At 38.1% G+C, this 26,732-nt stretch overlaps 1 pseudogene; it reads right to left on the bottom strand.

Annotated features, from left to right (window-relative positions):
- Positions 1–19,745: 19,745 nt before the first annotated feature.
- Positions 19,746–21,204, bottom strand: LOC147440058 (uncharacterized; annotated as a pseudogene).
- Positions 21,205–26,732: the final 5,528 nt, after the last annotated feature.

Here is a 26,732-nt window from a genome sequence, read left to right as displayed (position 1 = left end):
CGTTAGATGGTGGGTGAAAGCACGACTGGGTGGTACACTTGAATAGCTGCACTATTAGACGTGGAACATGGTAAAATTTTTGCAAATTAATTCTAAATTTGGCACCAAACAGCTTTTTAGATTCTCCTCTTCAAGACCTATCCAATGATATATCACACGCCTTGGGTTCTTCTATCTTTGTCAAACATATTACAACTATTAATTTGCCAAATAGTGATGTCCCGAACACAGCTTTGGTGTCCACCCAGTCATGCTTTCACCCCAATCTTTTCAAACTAAATGTAGCTATACAAATGTCACACTATCTTCCTAACTCTATGCATGTGCATAAACATCTGTAGCTTGTTCTTTCTCTATCTCTACAAGTTTATACCAAATATCACACTATCTTCCTAACTCTATGCATGTGCATAAACATCTCTAGCTCGTTCTTTCTCTATCTCTACAAGTTTATACCAGCTGCATAACAACTTTATTTTTTAATGGAATTCTCTCTCTCTCTCTCTCTCTCTCTCTCTCTCTCTCTCACTCACACACACACACACACACACATTCTCAGCTTTAAGTTAATTATGCAATCGATTATCTTTCCCTCTCTTAATACCTCTCTCATCCTATTTAATGTTAGCAATCTCTCCCTCTCTTAGTCTCTATCTGATCTCAAGCACATCTCTCACTATACTCTCAAGATGCTCCTCTCTTTCTCTTTCTTTGATCCTTCTCTATATTTCACTCTCTTCCCCCCACTCTCTCCCACATACTTTCTCTCTCTACTAAAACCAAATTTGATTGTTTAGAGGACTCCTTTCACTTTACAATTGTATATGCCTGGCTACCGATGTTAAATTTCCTGAAAGGAGAATCTCCTTTAAGTTCAGGGAAAAAGACATGTATATAGATGCTAAGGAAATGGGTAACACCATCCCCATTATACATACACCAGCTTTCAACAAAGTCAATAAAGAGCTCTATTTTCGTGTACATGATTTTTGTTAAAGACTCTCAAAATGAACCTAATGCTTTAGCAAAAGAAAATAAAAGCAACCAAAAGGAATTAGAGTTATCCAATTTTCTCAAGGGGTTTCAAGATGTTTTTATTGACGACATCCCTTGTGAGCTACCTCCTAAACGAGGTAATGATGACCATGCAATTGAACTTCTTCTAGGAAGTTCACCGCCTAATAAACCTCCTTATAGAGTTTCTCAAGCTCAACAAGAGAAGATTATGCGGCAAGTGCATGAGTTAGTTGAGAAGGGTATGGTTAGGCCAAGCTCATCTCCATTTTGCTCACCTGTGCTATTAGTGCAAAAGAAAGACGGCACATATCGTATGTGTGTCAACTATAGAGCACTAAATAGGATCACTATCAAGAATAGGTTTCCCGTTCCACGGGTAGAAGACCTATTTGATAAGCTACAAGGATCGACCTACTTCAGTAGGGTTGACCTAAAAAGTGGCTATCATCAAATAAGGATAGTTGATCAAGACATTGTAAAGACCGCATTTCGTACTACATTTGGTCTTTACAAATACATTGTCATGCCTTTTGGCTTGACCAATGCACCAGCCACATTCAACCGCTTGATGGAGAAGCTGTTCAGGCCTCATCGAACCTTCACTGGAGTGTTCTTTGATGATATTATCATCTACTCTAATTCATTAGAGGAACACAAGCAACACCTCCAGGTAATATTTCAAGTTTTAAGAGAGAATAAACTTTATGTTAATCGAAAGAAAAGTGAATTTTTCTTGCAAGAGATTCAGTATTTAGGTCACATTATCTCTCAAGATGGCATCCAAATGGATCCATCCAAGTTAGAGGTAATAAAAGGATGGCCTAAACCAAGGAATCTGCATGAACTAAGAAGCTTCATAGGTATGTGTGCATACTATAGACGCTTCATAGAAAAGTTCTCACAAATTGCGGGACCATTACATGACCTAACAAAGAAAAGCGTTAGGTATACATGGTCTGCTAAGGAGAACAATGCTTTCGAAAAGCTTATCTCTCAACCTGTGCTTACACTACCGGATCTCTCAAAACCATTTGAGGTCCAATGCGATGCTTGTGGTGATTGCCTTGGAGTTGTTTTGCTCCAAGAAAGGCACGCCATAGGCTATGAGAGTCGAAGGCTCGACCCTGTTGAGCAAGCTCTCGGCATATACGAAAAGGAACTCCTTGCAGTTCTACATGCCTTAGACTCATGGAAGCACTATTTATTGGGGACTCCTTTCATTCTGCGAATGGATCACCAAAGTCTTAATTACTTCAGGACACAGACCAAGCTCTCCGACAAACAAATGAGGTGGGCAAATTTCCTTTCGCAATTTCATTTTCATATTGCTCACATTGCTGGCAAGCATAATCAAGTAGCTGATGCACTCTCAAGACGGTCGAGAGTGAATGCGGTTTCCATAGCAACTCACAATGATCTATCTTCAATGATAGATGAGTATGCTATTGATTCCAATTTTAGAGATGTGATTTCAGCCCTTGCATTAAAGAAGAAAGAAGAACCATTTACTTTACAAGATGGTTATCTTCTCTATGGCAATAGACTATGCGTTACTAACTCACTACGTGAGAAAGTAATGTATGAATCTCATGCTCCACCTTATGCGGGGCATAGAGGGATTCAGTCTACCTTAAAGGGAATTGAAACATATTTCTATTGGCCTACCATGAAAGTGAGCATACAAGAGTATGTTTCCAAATGTGTGGTATGCCAAAAGACAAAATTTGATAGAGGGAAGCAACTTGGATTGCTTCAACCCTTGCCAATCCCTAATTCACCATGGGAGAGCATATCCATGGATTTTATCTTTGGATTGCCTAAGTCTATCCATGGGAATACGGGAATATGGACGATAGTAGACAGGTTTAGTAAACAAGCTCATTTTATACCTGTCAAAAAGACTATCAAAGCCCATCAAATGGCAACCCTCTTTATTTCACAAATTTTCAAGTACCATGGCTTGCCCATGTCCATAGTGTCGGATAGAGATCCTAGAATGACCAGTAATTTCTGGAAGGGTCTCTTTGAGAATTTAGGAACAAGGCTAAACTTCTCTTCGGCCTATCATCCACAAACTGATGGCCAAAGTGAAATAGCTAACCTAACCATTCTCGATCTACTAAAAGCATATGTAACGGAAGTAGATCAAAGATCCCAATGGGAGAAGTACTTCCCCTTAGTGGAGTATGCTTACAATAACACTGTACATACTTCCATAGGAAAAGCACCTTTCGAGGTAATTGAGGGAAGATCAAAAAGTCCCTTGCTACTTAAGGTACATGGGAAGATCTTCGCTGCAGATGAGTATAGCCGAGATCTACAAGAATCTTTCCAAAAGATTAAGGATGCTATCTCTATCTCACAGCAAAGGCAAAAGGCTGCTGCTGACAAGCATAGAAGAGCCCAAGCCTTTAAAGAACATGATTGGGTCTTATTAAAGTTTCCCAAGGCTCGATTAAGGAACACAACGGGCAAGAATCCTACGGGTCACCAAAAGTATTATGCTAAACTAGCAAAAAGGTACTATGGTCCCTTTCTGATTCTTAGGCCAATCAATGAGATGGCCTATCAACTCACGTTGCCCAATCATTGGCTCATACACAATGCTTTTCATGTGAGCCTATTAAAGCCTTACAAAGGAGAGCCACATGAAGAACCAACTATTGAAGACCCACCGGAGATCGAGGACCAAGAAGAGGTGCTGCAGCCCGAGTCCATTCTCCGACATGAAGACAAGGTACTAAGAGGCGGTAAGACTATCCGACGATATCTTATTAAGTTTAAGAATTATCCTTTTGAAGATGCTAGATGGATGCAAGGCATACAATTAAAGGATAACCTAAACCTTGTCAATGCTTACAATGCTTCCCAAGAGTAAGCAAATGTACAAAATGTTAAAAATGAACAAATTTTTTTTCTTATAAGACTCTCTTTTTCTTTATTTGTGCACAAAAATGAAGTAGTATGCATGCTTAGATCAAGTTTGCGGAGACGACGTCTCCCAAACACCAAGTAGAGCTTGTCACTCTACTATGGAAGACTGATAGGACTAATGTGCAGACATGCTTGCGGCAGCCTCAGGCTCTCAAGTGCCAAATGGACTAGTCATCCATTGTGGAATGATGTCGTAGGGTAACAAAGGGATCCTCTACCCGCTAAGAAAAGGACTCATGAACATGCTTTATCTTCTCTACACCATAGTCGAGGACGACTATGATTTCAAGAGAGAGGTAATGTCATAATAATCAATATCTAATTCTCCTAAATGATTTTCTCATATTAAACTGATCATTTAATGTGGGGAAGGCCAGGGGAGAAAAAGCTAGAATATTGGTTAAGCTAGCAGACCGGCCACAGTAGGGATCCAAAGGAGGGAAAATAGGGATCCAAAGGGGGGGCCATTTGCAAAAGAGCCATGTGCAACAATGGGCTAAAACAACCCTAAGGTTCAGCCCATTAAGACTTCCAAAATGCTAAGGTTCCAAAATTCAAAGGTTGTGTCCAAAGGTCAACCCTAGGGAAAATTGGATGCTTTGTGTGTGCCCTAAAAGTCTTTGCACATCCCTACATGGGAAGGGGTGATCCCTAAAGGTAGGGGATGAGAGAGAAAGCCACACACACACACACAGTCTCCCTTTACACAAAGGGAATGAGGGACACATGTCACCTCCCTAGGCCAGATGCCCACAAGGTGTGCCCAATTTCTATTGGATGACCCTTGAAGTGGACCAATGAAAATTAAGCTAGAGTAAATCTAGTTTTATTAATTTAAAAACATTTAATAAAAGAAACCAATGAGAATTAAGTCTCCTAGAAGACTATTGGGCAGTCTCCCAAGGGTTCCAATGAGCATTCAGGAGCCCCATGGCTTTCCTGATTCCTATTGGCTAGGAGGCAAAGGGGTCCAATGAGATTTTAGTTTAATTATTTAATTACCTAAAGCTCTCACAAAAGGGGAAAGGGGGACACATGTTAGAAGGCTATCACTTATGCTGCTTAATTGTAATTGGCTTGACTTGGGGAGGGCCAATGAGGCTTCAGGAAGAGCATTTAGCAAGAGGGCTCGCCCAAGAGAGAGAGGGGGCTGATTTTTGCAAGGCATTATCACACACACACTCACACAAGCTCATGTGTGAAGAAAGACAAGACTATCTCTTCCCAAGCTTTAATGGAGAACTCATCACCTACTCCAAGCTTGTGAGATAGAATCCTACATCAACACTCTCTTGGCATGTGGATGCAAATCCAACCAAGAGCCAAGCTTCAATGCATGCTCATCTCCTCTACCAAGATAATTACTAAGCTAAGCTATGCTACATATGAGTGATTATGTGAGGAGATGTACATCTTTCTCGTAAGATACTCCTTCTTCCTCTCAATCTACTCTCATACCCTGCTAGCTCTCACCATCTTCGAAGGTGTGTGAGGTTTTGGGTCTGAGAAAGGGGATAATTCAAGTTGTGTTTGTTAAGTGTTTTGCTTAGTGCATGAAGTTTCCATCTTCATTGCACTAGCTAGTCTTGAAGGAACACAAAGAATTGTATTGTACAATGTCTCTCTTGATGGGAGAAACCATAATACAAAGCCTTTTGGGGGGGGGGACCGGCTCCATGAAAATCCGGTCCTCAACTGTTGTCAATAGCTTAATTGCTCTCTCTTTTGAAAGTATTGTCGATGCTATCTAACTAGGTGTTATGCTTTTTGTTTCTCTCTCCACCCAAGCACTCTTGTAATTCTCATTAGGAATCTATTCTAATGAAATGCCCACTATGTTCATGCTAATTTCCGCTACACATAAGTTATTAGGCCATTAAATGTTACAATACTTATAGGGAACTCATTAGCTTTGACTACATAGTACGACGACAATTGAACACTCAAAGTAGATCCTCATTAGTGATCTTTCTTTGATGGATAACCATGTTATGGTCCACACCCAAGCCAATGTAGTGAAGGAAGATAAGTAAATATACTTGCAAGCCATGTACGGTTTGCTTTGTGTCACTCGATCTATAAAGTCTCCACATGTACACATTGGATTATTTGCAATGTGAACTTCATACATCAGGCCTCGGACCATGGATTTTTCATGCACGTTTGCCTTAACAACAATATGTCATACAATTTGAGCCTGCATTGTAATTGTTGAGTCAATTTGTGCATGAATTGAGATACCCAATTGATAACGCGCATTGCATGTTTTTGTAATTGAACTCTTCTTCATTGTGTACCCTGAAACCTCCAAATTCACCAATTCACTAGAAGAAAAATTTGTTCTCTTTTCTATGGGCCATATGCTTGGTACTCTAGCTAGACACTATGCGATTGTGTTACTAATCTGGCATGTATGATCCACATTGTCATTGTGCGTGTTTACCCTCTAGTAATTCTATCAATTCCCCAGTCTTATTGGCTAAGATTGAGTTATACTCACTTGCATAGACTTCTCCGAGTTCATGCTATCTTCCATTTGAATAGCTTCTTTTTATAAGAAGTGGTCTCACTGCAGTCACTTGCATCAAATGGTTTTACAGTTGATGACAAAGTGGAAGTATGTCTGTGAGATTTTGGTAGCTTGAGCAGGAACATGTATGGTAAATTCTCCCTTGGTCCTAGTTTGTCTATCTGACTAGAGAGTGGTGAAGAAGAGGGTGGGAAAAATGATGAAAAAATGAGCCTACCCTCCCACCACAAAAAATTCACTATCCAAGACAAAACGTAGTGATGACATAGCCCATACAAGAGAAAAAGACAAGGATTCATATGACGGGCTAGAGGATGCAAAGAAGATACACTTAGCAGAGCAAGAAGAAGAGCCAAGGCCTGTCTATCTAGCAACTGATTTGAGTACGAAAGAAGAAAATAAGATCATAAGTCTTCTCAAGGAGTATAAGGACATGTTTGATTGGTCATATAGAGACCTAAAGGGAGTAGATCCGACAATATTCCAGCACACGATCCTGTTAAAACCCGATGCAAACCCTAGCCAATAGAGACCGTACACGTATAAGGACACGTTTGCTAAGCACATCAAGGAACATATTGATAAACTGAAGGAAGCTAAGTTCATCTACGAGATAGAACACATCGACTGGGTATCTCCAATTGTGGTACTACCTAATAAGAATGGTAAACTTTGAGTGTGTGTCAATGTAAATAAGATTAATGTAGCCACAATAAGGGATAAACACCATATTAGAGAGTTTGATACTTTAAAGCCAATTTGGGAATCACAAATGTCTTGAAGATTTGGCCACATGGACAAAACTCAAACTATGTTTTAAGCTCAAAGCCTTCCACAATGTAGTACTTGAAAAGATCTTTTGAGCCATGCTCTAAAAAATTTGGTTAAGATTTGGCCATGTGTCCAAATCTTAAGCCTATTTTGAAAGTGGAAATTGCGAAGGGAAATTTTCAAATTCATCAATATGGTGTTGATAATTATCCTTTACCTATCACTGACCATGTTCTCAAATGAATGGTAAGCAAGCAAACATATTCCTTCTTAGATGGATTCTCTGGCTACAACCAGCTTGCAATTGCTCCTGAAGATCAATATAAGACTATATTTTCCATAGAATGGGGTATATATGCATATAGAGTCATGCCCTTTGGATTGACAACATTCTAGAGATTAATGGCACATGCTTTTAAAGAATACTTGAGGATATTCTTGGTGATTTATATGGATGATCTATGTGTACACCCTCTCTTGAGATATGAACATACGAAACACCTCAGAAAAGTATTCAAGAAGTGCAAGACGTATTAGATCTATCTTAACCGAAAAAAGTGTGTATTCATGGTTAGACAAGAATCCTTAGACATATTGTCTCAGAAAATGGTATATCTATGGATTTGGATAAGATAAAAGTGATTGTAGAGATGCCTAGACCAAAGAACACAAAGCAAGTACAATGCTTTATGGGACACTATGGTTATTAAGGAGGTTTATACACATGTATGCAGTCATTCCTCAACCCCTGTATAGACTTATAGTAGTCTTTGAATGGATGGAGGAGTGTGAGGAGTCTTTTCAAAAGTTCAAGAAAGCATTGATATCTGCTCCAATATTAAAAGCACTAGATTGGGAAAAGATCTTTCATGCTCATATTGATGCTTTAGTGTTTGCTATAGGATGCATCTTGGCTCAGCTAGGAGAAGGAAATACGGACTTCCCAGTCTATTATGCCAGCAGCAGACAGCTTAATAGTGCTGAAAAAGAACTAAACTACCACTAAGAGAGAAGGGCTAGGTATAATATATTTTGTTAAGTAATTTCAGCATTATCTCTTTATACACGAGAATGTCTTTTTCACTGATCATCAAGCCCTCTTATACCTTGTAAACAAACCATGCAATACCGGACACATTGCACGATGGTTTATCATGTTGTTGGAGTTTGATTTTACAATAGTGGTTAAAAAGGGGAAGACACATCTTTGAGCAGATCATCTTTCCAAATTGCCGAATGGAGAATCTCTAGAAGGTGTAGACAATGGCATCCCTGATGCATATCTTTCCGATGTTGAAATGGTATACAAGTGGTCGTAGGAGAGGTAGCCAATTTATTATCCTATGGAGGAGAGTTTGATAGGAGTGAGCAAGAATTTAAACGACAGATGATGCAGCAATCGAAGAATTTTCAATTAAGTAGTAGATTTTTGTATCATTTAGGCTCAAATAATATTTTACGAGTATGCATAAGTTTAGAAGAGTATGATTTCTATCTTTTAGAAGCACATGTTTAGGGCTTGGCATTTTCACAAACAAAAACATCTCAACACTTGAAACAATTAGGAGGTTATTGGCCAGTTATGTGGGCTGATGTTCATGAGTATTACTAGTTGTGTTACATGCAGATCTACACCACCAATAGAACATGCAACACAATTTTAGGTGACAATTGCACCAAAATGGAGTCAAAATATAATTGATTACCTAACAACGAGAATGTTTTTGAGAAATATCTCTAGAGCACGTCAAAGAGCTATAGAGATAGAGGCTAGAGACTTCACATTGATTGAAAATCAGATCTATAAGAGAGGAAAGGATAATCTGCTTAGATTATGTGAAACAAAGAGCATGTATTTGCCAATCTTAGAGCAGGCACATGGAGGAATGAGCGGAGGCCATTTCTCAAGGGATAAGATAGCAAAAATTGTCTTAACCGCGGGAATATGGTGGCCTGAATTACTTATGGATGCTAAAGAATATGTGAAAAAATGTGATGCTTGTCAGCGTATCAAAATGTCAATAAAGAGGGATGAGATTCCTTTAAGGCCTATGATGAGAGCTAAAGCTTTTGCTAAGTGGGGTATAGACTTTGTAGGTCCAATTTCACCGTCTTCTTACAAAACTCACGTCCAATATATCATTGTTGCCATGGACTATCTTGCTAAATGGAGAAAAGTAAAAGGCATACAAAAAGCGGATGCAAGGACCACTACATAATTTCTCTATGAACATGTCTTTGTCAGATATGGTCTACCAATAGAACTTGTCAGTGATTGTGGCACACATTTCATTAATGAAGTTATTGAAAATCTTCTAGGTGAATTCATGGTAGTTCATAAGAATTCAGCTCCATACCATCCACATGATGGACAGGTTGAAGCTACAAACAAAACCTTGTGTACTTTATTGACTAAAATAGTATCTAATTCAAGGACTGATTGGGATCAAAAGTTGCACTCTACAATGTGGGCTATCTATTGGAATTACACCATAAAACATGGTGTTTGGTCTTAACGTTATCCTGCCCATGGAGTTTTTTATCCCAACACTAAGGGTAGCTAAGAACCTAGAATGGACTCTGAGTTGTCTTCAAGCTGTCTTAAAGCAGGTCTCGATCAAGAAGGATGAAGTTGAAAAGTTTTGAAAGACCATGCTCAAAGCCACCTCTAGAGAGACATATGGTAAACCCAGGAAATCAAACCCATAGTACATCACAAAAGTATGGATGCCAAAGAAGTTGATTTCAGTTCAAGGCAATCAAGAACAACTCTAGATTCCAAAGAGATGGGGCAAGGAACTCCCTTTAGTTCAAACACCTAAGATTCAACCAGGACGAAATCCATAAACAACCAAAACAAAATGAGAAGAAGATTTGGGTACCCAAGAGATTATGGAAAACTTTGAAGAGTCAAACTCAGATGTGGATTCTTAAACAAAAGACCAAGCATACGACATATCTGGTCTTTGGATTCAAACAAGCGTGCAATCACACGATGTATCCATTGTCATTTAAACAAAGAGCAGCACAATTAAAATTTTTAGTAATTCACCACCCTAATACAGGTATTGCCAAACCAGGAAACCTCAGCATTGAATACCAATAAGCATATTTCTTATACCCTTTCTCTCGCACAACATTAATTTTTTACATGCATTGATTGCGTATGCATATAGGAATACACTACATGACATGCATTAGCACAATGTTGATACACATGCACAACACATACCCTACGGCAATACATCATCATCCAAGAGTACTCCAACGGGGGGGGGGACATTGCCAATGCGAACCCACAACAAGCATAAAAGAGTGTTAAAAAGGGCATTTTTTTTCTATGTTTTTGGGTTTTTGTGTTTGACTGCAGAAATTTATGGTGAACTTGAGTGTCTATGCCCTCATTTAACTCAATTCTACAGATATATGAGGAAAAACACAAAAAATGAGCCTCTAGGTGTGTGTGTGTGTGTGTGTATGTAAAAATAGCAATTTTTTGAGCAATCCGGCCAACAATATTACAAATAAATATACATAGAAGCTTATCTTGTTGTTTTTGTATTACTTTGATTTATTGGTATTTTTCAAAATTGATTTGTTATTTTTCTTTTATTTTTGTAATTTTTTGAAAAAAGAAAAAAAAGAAAAAGTCAGTGAAATGGTGACGTAACGACAAAAGAAAAACACAAGCGTGATCAATAAGTCAAGGGCAACATATGGTGAAGCTGGGGTGCAATTATGAGAATGTTGCGAAAAGTCCAATTCGACCAGTTTTTGGAATAATGACAAATTTTTCAAAAGTTAGGCAACTGGAGTCTAATTTAAGAATTTTTTAGTCTAAAGGGCATTTTGCAACAAGTTATAAGCACATGTCAAATTTTCTGTGTTGTGGGAGCGAATCACACCACCCATAAAGTGCATGCAACACAACCTAGATCAACATAATGTCAATCGAGGACACAGATGACACGATAGGCGCACGAAGGCAATCTCTTTAGCTTGTCAGGTTGAGACCATCCCACGCATACAACACTCTGGAAGGCTAACTAAACCACAATCTAGATATCACAGCTCTCAACTACACCACTCAACCACATACACACAAACGGAAGGAAACTCACTGAACCATGCCAGAATCATACAAAACCTAAGGAACACCATCCCCTCACTAGGATACACCTGTCCCAAAGCCTCTACACTCAAAATCCTCGCTCTAAACCCATCTCTGAAAAACGCGTATAAAGACAGAGTTGGATTTTAGAAGTGCTCGAAACTGAAGTCTATGAGTACCTATGCGTAGCTTATGTTGCCACGATTCTAATGACTACTTGCAAGCAAAAACAAACATTGTTTGATATACTTACAATCACAAATAGCTCGTAGATGCACGAGCAATGTATGCTCTGTTCTGTCAAGAATGCTTTGAATTTTTGCATAGCTCTTGCCGAGGCTAGCGTAATGGTGCAGTCGGAGCTTCAATGTGATGAATGAGCAGGGAGTAGCGCCAGGATGAAGCTCACGCTGTCTCTCCTCCTCTCTCACACACAATCGACTGCAACTTAAAACTTGGTTATGATAAAAATTTCTCCTTTACAAAATGACCTAGGTACCTATATACTAAGTCTACCATAGGTTAACCTAAAATAGAGTTCCAAGAGTAGAATGGCTTGGTATTTACAATCTGGAAGTGTCCTTGCACCCCGGCTTCTACAACTAGACTAGCTACTTATTACAAATGATGTTTTAAACCATAAGCCGTAGCATTTTCATAAATCTCAGAATAAGGCTTTGTCGAGTTATGTAGTGTTGTTGACCTAGTAGTCAACACTCCCCCCCTCCAAATCATGTCCTCCTTGACATGACCTGGTTGTCGATGTCAATGTGGTCTTTGTTGTTGCTTTGCTGATGTAAAGAAAGTATTATAGGCTGTAGCCTTTGCACGAGCTCGTCCTATTCGTCCAAACCGATTTACATAGTCTTCACATGATTCAGGAAAATCCTAATTGATGACAAACATCTGTCAATTTTGTGTCTTTCTCATTTTCAAAAACAACTTCTACAATCTGTAGAATTGGATGATTGGCTTTCAGATCTTGTGAACCAATGATAGCTTTGTAAGAATTCACTAGAATTTTTCTGGCTAAACCTTTAACCTCTTTAGGCCAAGTCGCACTCCAATACAAGGTCTGTCTGTGAGGTTGAATATGGGAGATAATTTTTCTGATTTGAGGTTCAAAACCCATGTCTAGCATTTGATTTGTGTCATCAAGGACAAGATATGTAACCCTGCAAAGGTTGGAGTCTTACCATAGCCCGAGAAATATTTTCTGAGCGAACGCAAATCCAAGCAAGTTAGTAAGTCCATGTTTCACAATGTGCACATAATCTATTATCAATGGCTCATCGATTTCAAGCGCAACACATGCATGGTAGCCATGATATTAAGCATGCCATCGATATAGGAATGGTACCACACCCTAGCTCCAAACAAATACCTCCACGCTAACAGGGGAACAATATTATAAATTATGAACTAAGCATGAAATTAAACAAACAAAACACACCTAGCATAGATGTTGTAACGAGTAGCCATTAAGAATCTATAATTGTTGATAATGAAATATGGACTCCAACACGCACATGGTCCTCAGAGAAAATATTCTTGTGAGGTGAAATAATAGATCCCATATGTAATCCACTGAAAGGGGAGGTCCAAAAAGATAAAATGTGCAGCCCATGATATGCTCCTTTCTCCACAAGTATATGGTGTAATACTAGAGTGTACTCGAGACAACTTGCACATGATCCTATACTATTAAAGCCAGTGGTCACGAAGAGAATAGTTATCAGTTACTTGGAGTTATAACTAACAATATTTTATGGTCAAGTGCTTGCAACTATGGCCTAGTATAACTATGCAACATCCCTTTTGCCAACATGTCAAAATTGGCATAATTGCAAAGGTAACCGATGGAGAAAAATTAAATGAACCCTGTAAAGGCTTGCGTAGTGAAACACTGACCAAATGCCACCATGAGAAAAGGATGTAGTGCAGTCATTCCTCACAGAGAGGCCCTGTAGGCCTTGGGTGGGTATGTGTGTGTGTGTGTGTGCATGCCACCATTGAGCAACGCCAAAAATAAGTATTATAAAGACTCCTTCAGTTTGTTCTTCACTTGAAAAGTTATAATCAGTCAGTTCTATCTAGCACAATCATCAAACTTTTAGCATATATTGCTTTATCAAATAAGCATAATAGAGACTCAAACCAATATGTTTCTTCACTTGAAAAGTTACAATTAGTAAGTTTTTTTAGCACAATCATGCTGCTTGGCATATCTCTTGACCATTTCTCTAACTCTCAAAGCAGACCTAGCTTGTAACAAATGGACACCATATGCACAATAATAATAAGTATGCGAACAAGCCTGCTGAAGCACACTGCAAGAACCTATTGTGCCTGACAAGTAAAAGAGCCTCTAATAAGGAGTATCAAGCGAATTCATAATTGTAAAAGTCTTGTTATGGGTAATGTTAAAAAAAACCTTTTTTTCTAAACCTCGATGTTTAAACCTACACATAAGAATTTTTATAGGTAAATTTACTAAACTTAAAGTTTTTGAACACAAAATTACACTAAATCTCTCTAAATTCTGAAGGTTTTCTCACCTTCAAATATAAAATTTAGAGGTAAATCTCACGATTTGTACATTGAATCTAGGTTTTTTTCTAGCACTGTAAAGTATGCAACCAAAGACTCCATGCATCCTTGGGCAATGCTAGTTGGAGGTATGGCAGCATATTGTCTGTATATAAGAAGCAGTGGTGACACTCATCGCTCAGCTCATGGAGAAGCTTAAAGTCATGGGTGCAACAACTGTGATGGAGTAATGGCATCTTTTTGCATGCAGCTCATGTGTTTCTTGTTGTAGCCTCTTTTGAGTATGTATGTACTCGACAAACACTCAACAAGGTATGTGACTTGTGATACATGTAACGTGGAAGTGACCACCCTTAGTATCAGACCCTCCATGACTTTCACCACGCAATCCTTCCCTTCATCGATATGCCTCCCCATGTAAGATAGACTAACATGATTTAATGCATGAAGGTGGCCATACTTTGTATTCAAGCAGCATTCAATAAACTTAGCAATTGTTTTGCATACATTCATTCGTAAACAAAATATAGCAACAGAACCCGATAAAGACTAGAGTGTCAAGGAGACATAGCTCACGGTGTTGCCTCTCATGATAGATTAAGGAGTATCACCTACAATTCTCACCTTGCCATCCTCCAAGCATTGCCATTATAGGGCCGCACGCCGGAGTGCGTTAATTCTCTTTTGTGTAGTTTGCGAAGTTTTTGGAAACAAAGATTTTTTCAAGCACAAAGGATAGTCTGTAGGTTTGCCAAGTTTTTACCTTGATTATCTAAGAGCGTTTTTGGAAACGCTGCAAGGAGAGGCATCCACTTGGATTTTCTTTATTGGACTAGAAAATCATTGGAGAATTGGAAAGACGGTGGTTAAAAATAAAAGGTTAAAACCTGGTGAGAGTAGCGGCATGAATTAGCTGCACTAAAGGCACAGAGATACTAAGTGTGTGTGTGTGTGTGTGTGTGTGTGTGTGTGTGTGTGTGTGTGAGAGAGAGAGAGAGAGAGAGAGAGAGAGAGAGAGAGAGAGAGAGAGAGAGAGAGAGAGAGAGAGAGAGAGAGAGAGAGAGAAGGTATTGGCGTACGGGGTTTATCGATGCACAGGCTTGCATGCAACAGAGTTTCGAGTGCTACAAGGTAAATTTCAAGTTGAATCACTTTTCTGTGTGTGTGTGTGTGTGTGCTGTTTTTTTAGCAACCTCGGGGAGAGAGAGAGAGAGAGAGAGAGAGAGAGAGAGAGAGAGAGAGAGAGAGAGAGAGAGAGAGAGAGAGAGTTTTAACGTCGTAGGAAACTACCCCAAGAGACATAAAGATCTAGCAGACGAGGATTTTTGTTTTCAGCAACCTCCGGGGGGGGGATAGAGAGAGAGAGAGAGAGAGAGAGAGAGAGAGAGAGAGAGAGAGAGAGAGAGAGAGAGAGAGAGAGAGAGAGAGAGAGAGAGAGAGAGAGAGAGAGAAGGTATTGGCGTACGGGGTTTATCGATACACAGGCTTGCATGCAGCAGAGTTTCGAGTGCTACAAGGTAAATTTCAAGTAATTGAATCACTTTTTTGTGTGTGTGTGTATGCGCTGTTTTTTCAACAACCTCGTAGGTAAGCAGAGAGAGAGAGAGAGAGAGAGAGAGAGAGAGAGAGAGAGAGAGAGAGAGAGAGAGAGAGAGAGAGAGAGAGAGAGAGAGAGAGAGAGAGAGAGAGAGAGAGAGAGAGAGAGAGAGAGAGAGAGAGAGAGAGAGAGAGAGAGAGAGAGAGAGAGAAGGTATTGGCGTACGGGGTTTATCGATACACAGGCTTGCATGCAGCAGAGTTTCGAGTGCTACAAGGTAAATTTCAAGTAATTGAATCACTTTTTTGTGTGTGTGTATGCACTGTTTTTTCAACAACCTCATAGGTAAGCAGAGAGAGAGAGAGAGAGAGAGAGAGAGAGAGAGAGAGAGAGAGAGAGAGAGAGAGAGAGAGAGAGAGAGAGAGAGAGAGAGAGAGAGAGAGAGAGAGAGAGAGAGAGAGAGAGAAGAGTAGAGTTTTAATGTCATAGGAAACTACTCCAAGAGACCATAAAGATCTAGCAGACGAGGAGTTGTTGTTTTCAGCAACCTACACACACACACACACACACACACACACAGAGCATTGTTTTTACCGAGAGCCCAGGGAGGCAAAGAGGAGGAGGCTGAAACGTGAAAAAGATGATTGGACCAATTGCCAGGTTCCTTGGGTAGTAAGCAAGGAAACAAGCAGCATTGTTTGACGCTGAGAGAGAGAGAGAGAGAGAGAGAGAGAGAGAGAGAGAGAGAGAGAGAGAGAGAGAGAGAGCTTATAGCCTTTGCGCTGCAGGAAGCCTTTGGCGGCTCCCTGATAGAAAGCCCTGCCCTATTTTCAACAAAAGCGCTTGTTCTCAGCTTTTCTGACGTTTCATCAGTTGCCGCAGGTCGCCCACGATTCATTGTCCCTGCTACAGTTTCTAATGCATTCTGGTTCCTCGACTATTTCTCATTCATTATCATTGGAGCTTGTCAAAACACCTTCTTGAAGCCCTGCCTGCCACAGTCGTGCCTGGTTGTCATCTTGTATGATCATCTCAACCTCACTTTGAGCTGTCAATAGAATATCACATCAGCACCCTCTTGCTGATTCTGCACCTGCTCACACCCATACACCTCAGTTAACGACAGCCCAATCTGGAGTTTTCGTGCATGCGCATGGTCCAATCTCTTTGCAAATGATGAGCGACAGATTAACAAATTTCTTTCTACGACAGAATAACAAGTCTTGATGAAGATTCTTAGAGTTGGGGCTCTCGCAAACCTTGCCATTTCTACTCTGGACCACTGGCTCGTACTCAGTCCAATCAGTGATACTGGTGCAGCCCAATCAACTTCTTACAAATTATGCAACAGTTTTTGTTTTGTTGCCTTAGGGCCATGCTTGCCTAATTCAATGCCCTTGTCAAGAATTTCTACATTCCGAGTATCAAAACCTGCCTCGATACACATAATTGCCAAGGTCGACATGGTGCGATCCTGTAGTTTGCACGCTCGCAGCCTGGCCATCGTTGATAGCTCACAAGAACTTCATGACCAATTCCTTGTTGGAAAAGTAACCCATTTTTCTATTGACATTTCTAGTTTCAAGTGGAAATGTATACGGGTATTCTGATTTCCATTATGAGAAAAGAATGGCGTTTTCATTTCCATGTTGGAATGTTTTCCATTATGTAAAACACTTCTAAGAATCTTTGCCATAAGGAAATCAAGACTTTCCCTCATAGGTTTCTTTGTGGCATGTGGAAATCTAGTTTTCCTATGTGGAAAAATCTTTCCCTCCCAACTTGAAAACGTCTCCACTTGACATATTCGAATTTCCACATGAAAAAAACTAAGTTTCCATATGGAAAAATTAAATGTGCTCATGCACTTCAAATCGTATAAGAAGAGTTAGTGTTAATTTTTGACACCTCCTTTGTTCTTCATATCTTTAGCGTTTTCCATTGCTATAACTCAACAATATTACCCCAAGAGATTGCACAACAAAGAGCAAACATGGCTAGAGTTTATTTAGTGACCACTAGACCATATCCATAACTCATCCCCTTTACAATCTCATACCCTCATGCACCTACAATTCATTTCCTTATCTTTATTTAGTGAAATACAAGTGATGTGTATCTTTTACTAACATACATGGCACACATATGGAAGATTATACTTCTAATTTATAAACAAATTGGTCTCATAAATGCTAAATGCTAGAAAAAAATCACATGATCACATTGAAACAACGCTTTAAACAACCATTTGTCTTTCCTTAAGATTATTTTGATATATTTAAGAGACAATCAAAGAAGAGAACTTATCAAGGCTTCATTCTTGAAGTGATTGAAATTAAGTAAAGCCTTCAAAAAGCTTTAGTGGCAGCAATCCACTCTACATAACATCTCAAAAGATGTTCTTGATTTGATTTGCTAGTACAATGTTTGAAATGTGCTTTGTGTGTGATCTTTAGAACCCTTATGGTTGGCCAAAGTGATCCATACATCTCATCTACATCATTTAGGCCAAGTACAACCATTGCAATTTCCTCCATGCGATCAATGCTCAAGAGCTCCACCACAACCTTAAACATCCCATAACACAATAGTTAGTGATTTGAAAGACACTAGTTTTCAATAATTGATTGACCGTTGAAAGTCACACTTTGTCAATCTTACCTCTTCTTCATAGCTCTCATTGAACCTTGGTGGCTTTTTAATAATTCTACATGACCTAGTTGCCTTAGGCATCTATACACAAGAGGAAACCATTTATCAAAGAGTAGCATTAGCTAAGTGAAAATATCTTCACATATTCAAACATGAGTTTCACACTCACTGCTGGATGATTTTCATTGCACATGGAAGGTAGAATTTGATTGGAGAGGTCACATAGTGCCTACACAAGATAGAGAATATTGAGATTTGATGTATAATTTTGAAATCTAAGTTTATTGCACAAACGCACCTTCCTTTCACTTGGAGGTGGTACCTTCTTTCTCTTTTTAATAAGCTCCTCGCTAGAGGTGCTCTAAGATAAAAAGTTCTTGTTAAGTGCAAGGCATACATCTCCTGTAAGCATATCTAAACAAACATAAAATTAGAACAACTCAAGTTGCTAATGATTACCATCACCGAAGATAGGCTTGCGAATTTTTTTGTCTTCTTCTTGGTATTGATTGATTTTTCCTAAGAATCAAAACTACAATTTAACAAATAGCTCATAACATTTATGTAAATGGGGAGAGAGAGAGAGAGAGAGAGAGAGAGAGAGAGAGAGATGGGAAAAGAAATAAAGAAATTTTCATACTAATATTACTCACAAAAATTTCTAACTCTATGCTGCAAATCTTTTGTTGAAAAAAATCATCCCTCACACTTGAATGCTCATTACCACCCAAACATTGCACATTGGAATTGTTGCTTGGCTCATTAAGCTCTTGTAAGACACTTGCGTGAGAGGGAAGTATGGTTTCCTACACATGTTTGCAACGAATTACTTATAAAATAAGATTTTGAATATTTCATTTTTAAGAGTTTATTAGAACTTAGTTTACTTTTAAATACAAATAAGCCACTTAAGGAAGAGAGAGAGAGAGAGAGAGAGAGAGAGAGAGAGATGTAAGAGGATATTGTTTTTATTTTTGTAGTAGGTGTAGAGAGAACATATCCCTAAGTAAATTAAAAAAGAGATGGTGAAGGGAAAGAATTTTCTTTTAGTCTAATTGATATGAAAAAAAAGAACTTATGCATATTTATAAAGGCATAACATAAAGCATGGACACACTTTGCAAAAAGAACTTGTGGAAAAGAGAGAAAACCCCCTTTCCTATTTTACAATAGCATGAACATACGCTTCACAAAGCAGACAAGACCTCCTCCATTTTACACATTTTACATAAAGCATGAACATACACCTTACAAAATAAAACTTGTGAAAAGAAACCCTTTCCTATTTCACAATAGCTTGAGTACCTATTTCACAATAGCTTGAGTAACATAAAGGATAGACTTATACAAAACAAGAGAAGGCAAAAAAACCTTGCCTTAGACTTTTGAACCTATAAACAAAAGATTAGAGCATAAACACACACATACTATCCTACATTCATGTAAAAGTATATGACAGTGTGAGAAATGCCATCAAATTCACTTACAGAAAACACATTTTCCAAATTTATTGGAGTTTGCTTATCTTTGTAAAAAGAAAGACTCATTGTGCAATCTTCAAAGTTACTTTTAGGTGAGTGTTCCTCCACAATATCCACCGTATTGGTGATAGGCGATTCCTTTCAAAAAAACCACCAAAGGAACTATGAGTGCAAGATAATATAAGACAATAGCACAAAATCAAATGAGTACTTAAAACTTGCTAGAATAATGAGCTTTTTAAACCTTACCGGTCGATAATGACTACTCATGTGGTAATCTTGTGTATCCAAGATATCTTTATCAACACAAGGGTGGAGGGTTTCATAGCTTGCTTGTAATTCTCCTTGCAACCAAGCCTCCTACAATGTGTATAATGCATAATTATTATAATAATATTATAGGTTTTTAATAAAATTTTCCAACAATTACCTCATCATTGTCATCGAGGGCAATGACCCCTTGGACGAGACCCGTGTAGAATGCACTTTGAGGCTGCCCCTCTTTAAGCAATGTTTTAGATGTATTACTCACATCATAACCATGGGTGCTCTTAATAGGAGTGTCATTCCTGAATGCCTCATTCTAAAAGATTGAGAAATTGAGATAAAAATTAGAATAAGAAGCAAGAAATACATAAAACACTAAGACATATACAATACCATTTGTTTTTCGATGTGGTTAGGAGCGACACTTTGATCAATGTTGTCGCCTTGTGCGTAGCAACGCTGCCTCTTTGCATCGACCACCCCCTTGCCACATTTCTTGATGTAGTTCCTATGTTCCAAGACCTTCATGTACACATCTTCGACTCACCATGGCAAGGGGCCAAGTTTTCCAAAGTCGAGAGGTGGAATTTGCTTCATATTTGCCTCAATAAAATCAAGAATTTGATTCGATTTTTCTCGACTATTGCGTAGATTAATGGACGAAAAATCCTCCTTGTTTTGCCCGCAAAAGCCATTTTCGAACAATTCTCTAATTTTCACCATGCCCTTATTAAAGGACACCCATGCCTCACGATAATGTTTTACAAGAAAGGCTTTCCCCACAGTGGTGTACATTTCCTTAACCTTCCTAGGATAGAATATTCTATCATATGTTATTGGCCGTGCATCATTGGTACACTGAGAACATCGGGCAAAGTAGGTTTGTCTTGAGATTGGAGATTGTATTCTAGAGCTTCGTTCCCTAAGTTCGTACTCATATTTTGTGATGAATGGAGACTCGATGATGTTTGAGGCTTTGGAACAAAAGTGTGACCACCCTCTAATACTCTATTGGACCAACCTACCAAAGCATGCCTATGGGCCACTGACCTTATACCTATTTCATTCCAGCCTTCAATGGTCATGTAAAGGAAAAGTTTTCCATCAATTAAATTGGTTAAAATTGCCTCAGAGTAATGAGATGTACCCAAAAACTTTTCAACAAATTCAATCACTGTTGGAGTGTCCCATGCCACCACCAAACTAGTGTCAAGGTTCACATTTGGAGAACTGCACATTGCACAACTCACAAGAATGAAAGGGAATAATTAAAACACTAAAGCTAAAGACAAAACAAGACAGGAAAAAGTATCCAACATCAAAAATTGAGTGTTATATACCATTGAGAAGCCATCTCAATCCTTGAGCTAGAGGTATGGAGTGCCTTCAATTGAAATTTCGAAGTTGGAGATGAGGGTGGCCCGACTGAGTAGAGTGAGTTTACGCTGGCGCAATTGAAGAGCATGATGATTGTGATGAAGCGCCAAATTCATGAGAAGCAACTTCTCGATGCGTTGTTGAGGAGAAGGTACCGAGTGGGTATTGCTTTGCAATTGAGAGAAAACTAGTTACAGCTTGAGTTTAGAGATAGCATGAGAATCACCCTCTTGTCATATCTCTAGGGAATGCAGACTGTAGAGAGGTTGAGGTGCAGAAAATGGGTGCTCCATAATATGTGACATATGTGTGTGTGTATGTGGAGGCGGGAACCCAAAGAACTTCAACTTTCTCCAAATCCCCCAGCACTGTGAAGAGAACGAGCTATATACTTATTCCACATCGTTCTACATTGTGCGCACTTTTTTTGTGTGTGTGTGTGTGTGTGTGGATAATTGGAAGTAGCGCCACCCTTACAGAGTGTGCATGCGTGTGTGTGTGTGTGTGTGTGTGTGTGTGGGGGGGGGGGGGGGGGGGGGGGGGGGGGGGGACGATATCAGTTGGCAGGGCAGGTGCTTGGAATTAGTAGTGCCATGAAGTAGCACGTGCCAGCGCCTTTAAGGCTCCAGACTCGAATTCGCCAAGTTGGCTGGGCCCTCGAGCCTGCAGTCGAATTTCAGTTTTTAGTACTCTGCAAGCGGCGCAGAAGTTTGCGCATTGACTGTGCAGCGCCAGTGCCACGACACCGCCCACGTGTGTGCGCGCAGTTTTCTGGAAATAACATCATGCCGTTTTCAATTTCAAAGACGCCCATTGAGGGCATGAGGCAACGTCCTGGAAAAATGATACTTTCCTTGCAGTGTTCGCGAAAATCCATTTCCAAACATGCAAAATTTCTTTCTTTGATAATGTCAAGAGGAAATTTTAGAAAATTAGGGTACTTTTTTAGATTTTTGCACTATTTTCCCCTATTTTAGGGCGGAATCTCTCCTTTTTCTCTTGCCCTCAATCGGCATTTTTGAAATTGAAAACGGCACGATATTAAGTTGAGACACATATTTCTCGAACACTGTTTCCTTGTTTATTTCAAGAGGAATTTTCAGAAAACGGCACGATATATTAAGCTGAGACACATTTTTCCCGAACATTGTAGAAACTTGGAAAAATTAGGCTAATTTTCTAAAATTTCCTCGAGGTTAATTCAAAGAAAATAGTTTTGTATTTTTTTTTGAAGGATTTTTCTCGAACAGTGTTTGTGAGAGAGTCTAGAGAGAGAGAGAGAGAGAGAGAGAGAGAGAGAGAGAGAGAGAGAGAGAGAGAGAGAGAGAGAGAGAGAGAGAGAGGTTCAGCATTGCAGAGTGTACAAATTACAATGTTCGGAAAAAATGTGTCTCAATTACGAGCACTTATTTGGGAGAGAGAGAGAGAGAGAGAGAGAGAGAGAGAGAGAGAGAGAGAGAGAGAGAGAGAGAGAGAGAGAGAGAGAGATGAAATGAAATGTTATATTGAACATATTTAAAAGGCCATAACGACCTACGACGCAAAACTAATACAATCTTGGTGGATCTACACATCTACGATTTAGGATATGAAATGTGCACAATATAGATGTGATACCCCTATATAGATGGCTAGAAGATTAACGATTATGCATGATAATGTGCACAATGTAGATGTGATACCCCTATATAGATGGCTAGAAGATTAACAATTAGGCATGATAATAATACTATCTTTGAGCTACAATATTAATATTGCATGGTAATAATTATATTAATATTCCTAAGGTAGCTGTGATACCCCTATATAGATGGCTAGAAGATTAACTATTAGGCATGATAATAATACTATCTTTGAGCTACAATATTAATTTTGCATGGTAATAATTATGGTATTCCTAAGGTAGCTATTAGAATATAGTGATATACAATATAAACAAGAATCTACGATAACTTATTGTGGGTGTATGTGTGTGTGTTGGAGAGAGAGAGAGAGAGAGAGAGAGAGAGAGAGAGAGAGAGAGAGAGAGAGAGAGAGAGAGAGAGAGAGAAATGTTATATTGAATGTCTTTAAAAGGAATAACGACCTACGAGACCAAACTAATACAATCTTGGTGGATCTGATGTTGGTGGACCAAATAGACTTAAAACTGACTTGGAGAGGAGAGTCCAGTAAAATGAATGTGTCACAAGAGCGTTGGAGTAGCGGATGGCTCATTCAAGAGGCAAATGGTTTTCATGGCCCACGTAACGACTACGACAACTACTTGGATACTCATGAATGAGTGCCTACTGGTGTAGCTCTTCCCCTCTCAATTATAGGTGATGTGCCTTAGCTCGTCCATTGTATGTATATATCGAGCATTGAAATATCTTAAGATTAGAAATATACATGTTGAGAGTTATAGGACTTGTTGTATTTCCATGCATGTGTATGCAAGATCCATTTGATATTATCTCCTTCCACATATCTACGATTTAGGATATGAAATGTGCACAGCAGACATATGATACCCCTATATAGATGGCTAGAAGATTAACAATTACGCATGATAATAATATTATCTCGAGCTACAATATTCATAATGCATGATAATAATTATGGTATTCCTAAGGTAGCTGTTAGAATATAGTGATAGAGAGAGAGAGAGAGAGAGAGAGAGAGATGAAATGAAATGAAATTTTATAGTAAATGTCTTTAAAAGGCCAAAATGACCTATGAGACCAAAGTCATACAATCTTGGTGGATTGAAGCATATGCACAAAATATAAGAATTGATGTTGTATAGAACCGTCTGAATAAAAGATCTCAAGATTAGAAATATACTTGCAAAGAGAAACGGGAAAAGAGTATCTAGACAAGGGTTGAAAATATAATCCTTGAATTACTGCAAGTATATTTCTATACATACCTAGAATATTAATGATTATGCGCTGTGAAAATAATAATATACATTGTCTAGATGGATAGTGATGTAAAAATATATAACATAGAAACCATTTAATGATGTATCTAGAATATTAACAATTAGGCATGATAATATATAATAATATCCATGAGCTATGATATCGATATTGCATGATCATAATTATGTTATCCCTAAGGTAGTTAGAATATAGTGATGGAGAAGTTATAATATAAACATAGACCTGTGAGAGGTATCTAAGTAATAAAGATATCATTGCTTATTTAGATAGCCATTCCTGTAAATCGTTAGATTAGTTGGATATATATCCCAAATTTTAAAAGAGGTATGACACCCCTAGGCTCAAGGATGGTGATGATACCCTTTTTGTAAGAGCCATAATGATTCTAATCCTCTAGTTTCAACAATAGTACTCTATCTAATAATCTCATTGGTATTGTCAACAAACTTGTTCTCCCGCCAAAGGGTAGATTGTACATTTCTTTTTAAAAAATGTCATTTTTGATATATACCTTTAATATTAATGATTATGCATGATAATAATAATACCTTCGAGCTATGATATCGATATTACGGTGATAATGATTAATAATGGTAACCCTAAGGAGTTGAAATATAGTGAGGCATGAAACCACATTTAAAATTGAACAATTAGAAAGATGTTAGAATAGGACAGTATTTGCCAAACAAGAAGAAAACATTAACCTACTGGAGTTATCATACCCCTAATCTGGATGGATAGTGACATAGGAATATATATCTTAGCAACCATTTTCATTATATATACCTAGAATAGTAACGACTAGCTATGTGTGATAATAAGTATGGTACAGCTAGTATCAATAATGGTAGCAATAGTAGTCTAGTTGGATAGGGACAATGGAATATATAACCCAAATTCTAAAAGAGGTATGACATCCGTTGATCCAAGGATAGTGGTGATACCCTTTCTCTAACAGCCATAATGATTCTAATCCTCTTGCCTTGAGGGCTCTCTATATGTATATAATACTAAATATTGAGACCTGAATGGCTATATATGGTATATTTTTAAATATAGTAGATATCCATATGTCTACCTGGGAACTTATTGTGGGTATGTGTGTGTGCTGGGGGAGAGAGAGAGAGAGAGAGAGAGAGAGAGAGAGAGAGAGAGAGAGAGAGAGAAATTGAAATGTTATATTAAATGTCTTTAAAAGGCCAAAATGATCTATGAGCGAGATCAAACTAATACAATCTTGGTGGATAGAGTCATATGCATAAAATATCACAAGATTATAAATATAGTTGTGATGAGTAACAGGATAAGAGTATGTAGACAGGGGTCGAAAGGTATAATCCTTGAACTGCAAGCTGTACATTTTTCTATACATACCTAGAATATTAATGATTATACGTGATAATAAGAATATATGTTGTCAATAATGGCAGCACTACTAGTCTAGCTACAATATATGGACATTGGAATATATAACCCAATTTGTAAAAGAAGTATGACTACCCTTGATCCAAGGATAGTGATGATACACTTTCTCCAAAAGCCATAATGATTCTAGTCCTCTTGCCTCAATGGCTCTCTACATATATGTAATAATAAATATTGAAACCTGAATGGCTATATATGGCATATTTTTAAATATACTAGATATCCATATGTATGATATTAATAATATCTTTGAGCTATGATATCGATAAAGCAAGATAATGATTAATAATGGTAACCCTAGGCAGTTGGAATATATAACTAAGAAACCATTGACGTCCTAGAATATTAACAATTAGACATGATAGTATATAATAATATCCACGGAGCTATGATATCGATATTGCATGATAATAATTATGTTATCCCTAATGTAGTTAGAATATAGAGATGGAGATGTTATATAAACATAGATCTATGACAGACATCTACATAATTAAAATATCATTGCTTATTTAGATAGCCATGCATGTAAATCCTTAGATTAGTTGGATATTTATATAGAATTTAAACTCTACTTTTCTAGAGTTATGAAGAACCTTGTGTAGATGGATAGTGACATAGGATATACCCCTTGTTTCAACGATAGTCTATCTAATAATCTCATTGCTACGTATTGTCAATAAACTTGTTCTCCCGCCAAAGGGGTAGATTGTACATTTCTTTAAATAAAAGGTGACTCATTTCTTATATATATATACCTCTAATATTAATGATTATGCATGATAATAATAATATCTTCGAGCTATGATATCGATAATGCGTGATAATGATTAATGATCCTAGGTAGTTGGAATATAGTAAGGCATGAAACCATATAAAAATGGAACAATTAGAAAGATGATAGTATAGGACAATATCTGCCAAACAATATCAAAAGATATTGTCAAACAATATGAAAACAATAACCTATAATATGATACACCTAATCTAGATGGATATTGACGTAGGAATATATATCTTAGAAACCATTTTCATTATATGTATCTAGAATATTCATTATATGTATTTAGAAATTTTAATATATAGTGTGTCATAATGAGTAATGACAATTAGACATGATAGTATATAATAATATCCACGAGCTACGATATCG

The sequence above is a fragment of the Adiantum capillus-veneris genome, chromosome 16 (assembly GCF_014529385.1).
Source record: "Adiantum capillus-veneris isolate H3 chromosome 16, ASM1452938v2, whole genome shotgun sequence".
Taxonomy (NCBI): Eukaryota; Viridiplantae; Streptophyta; class Polypodiopsida; order Polypodiales; family Pteridaceae; genus Adiantum; species Adiantum capillus-veneris.
Note: the sequence above shows the minus strand (reverse complement) of the source record. Positions and strands in the feature narration are given on the sequence as shown.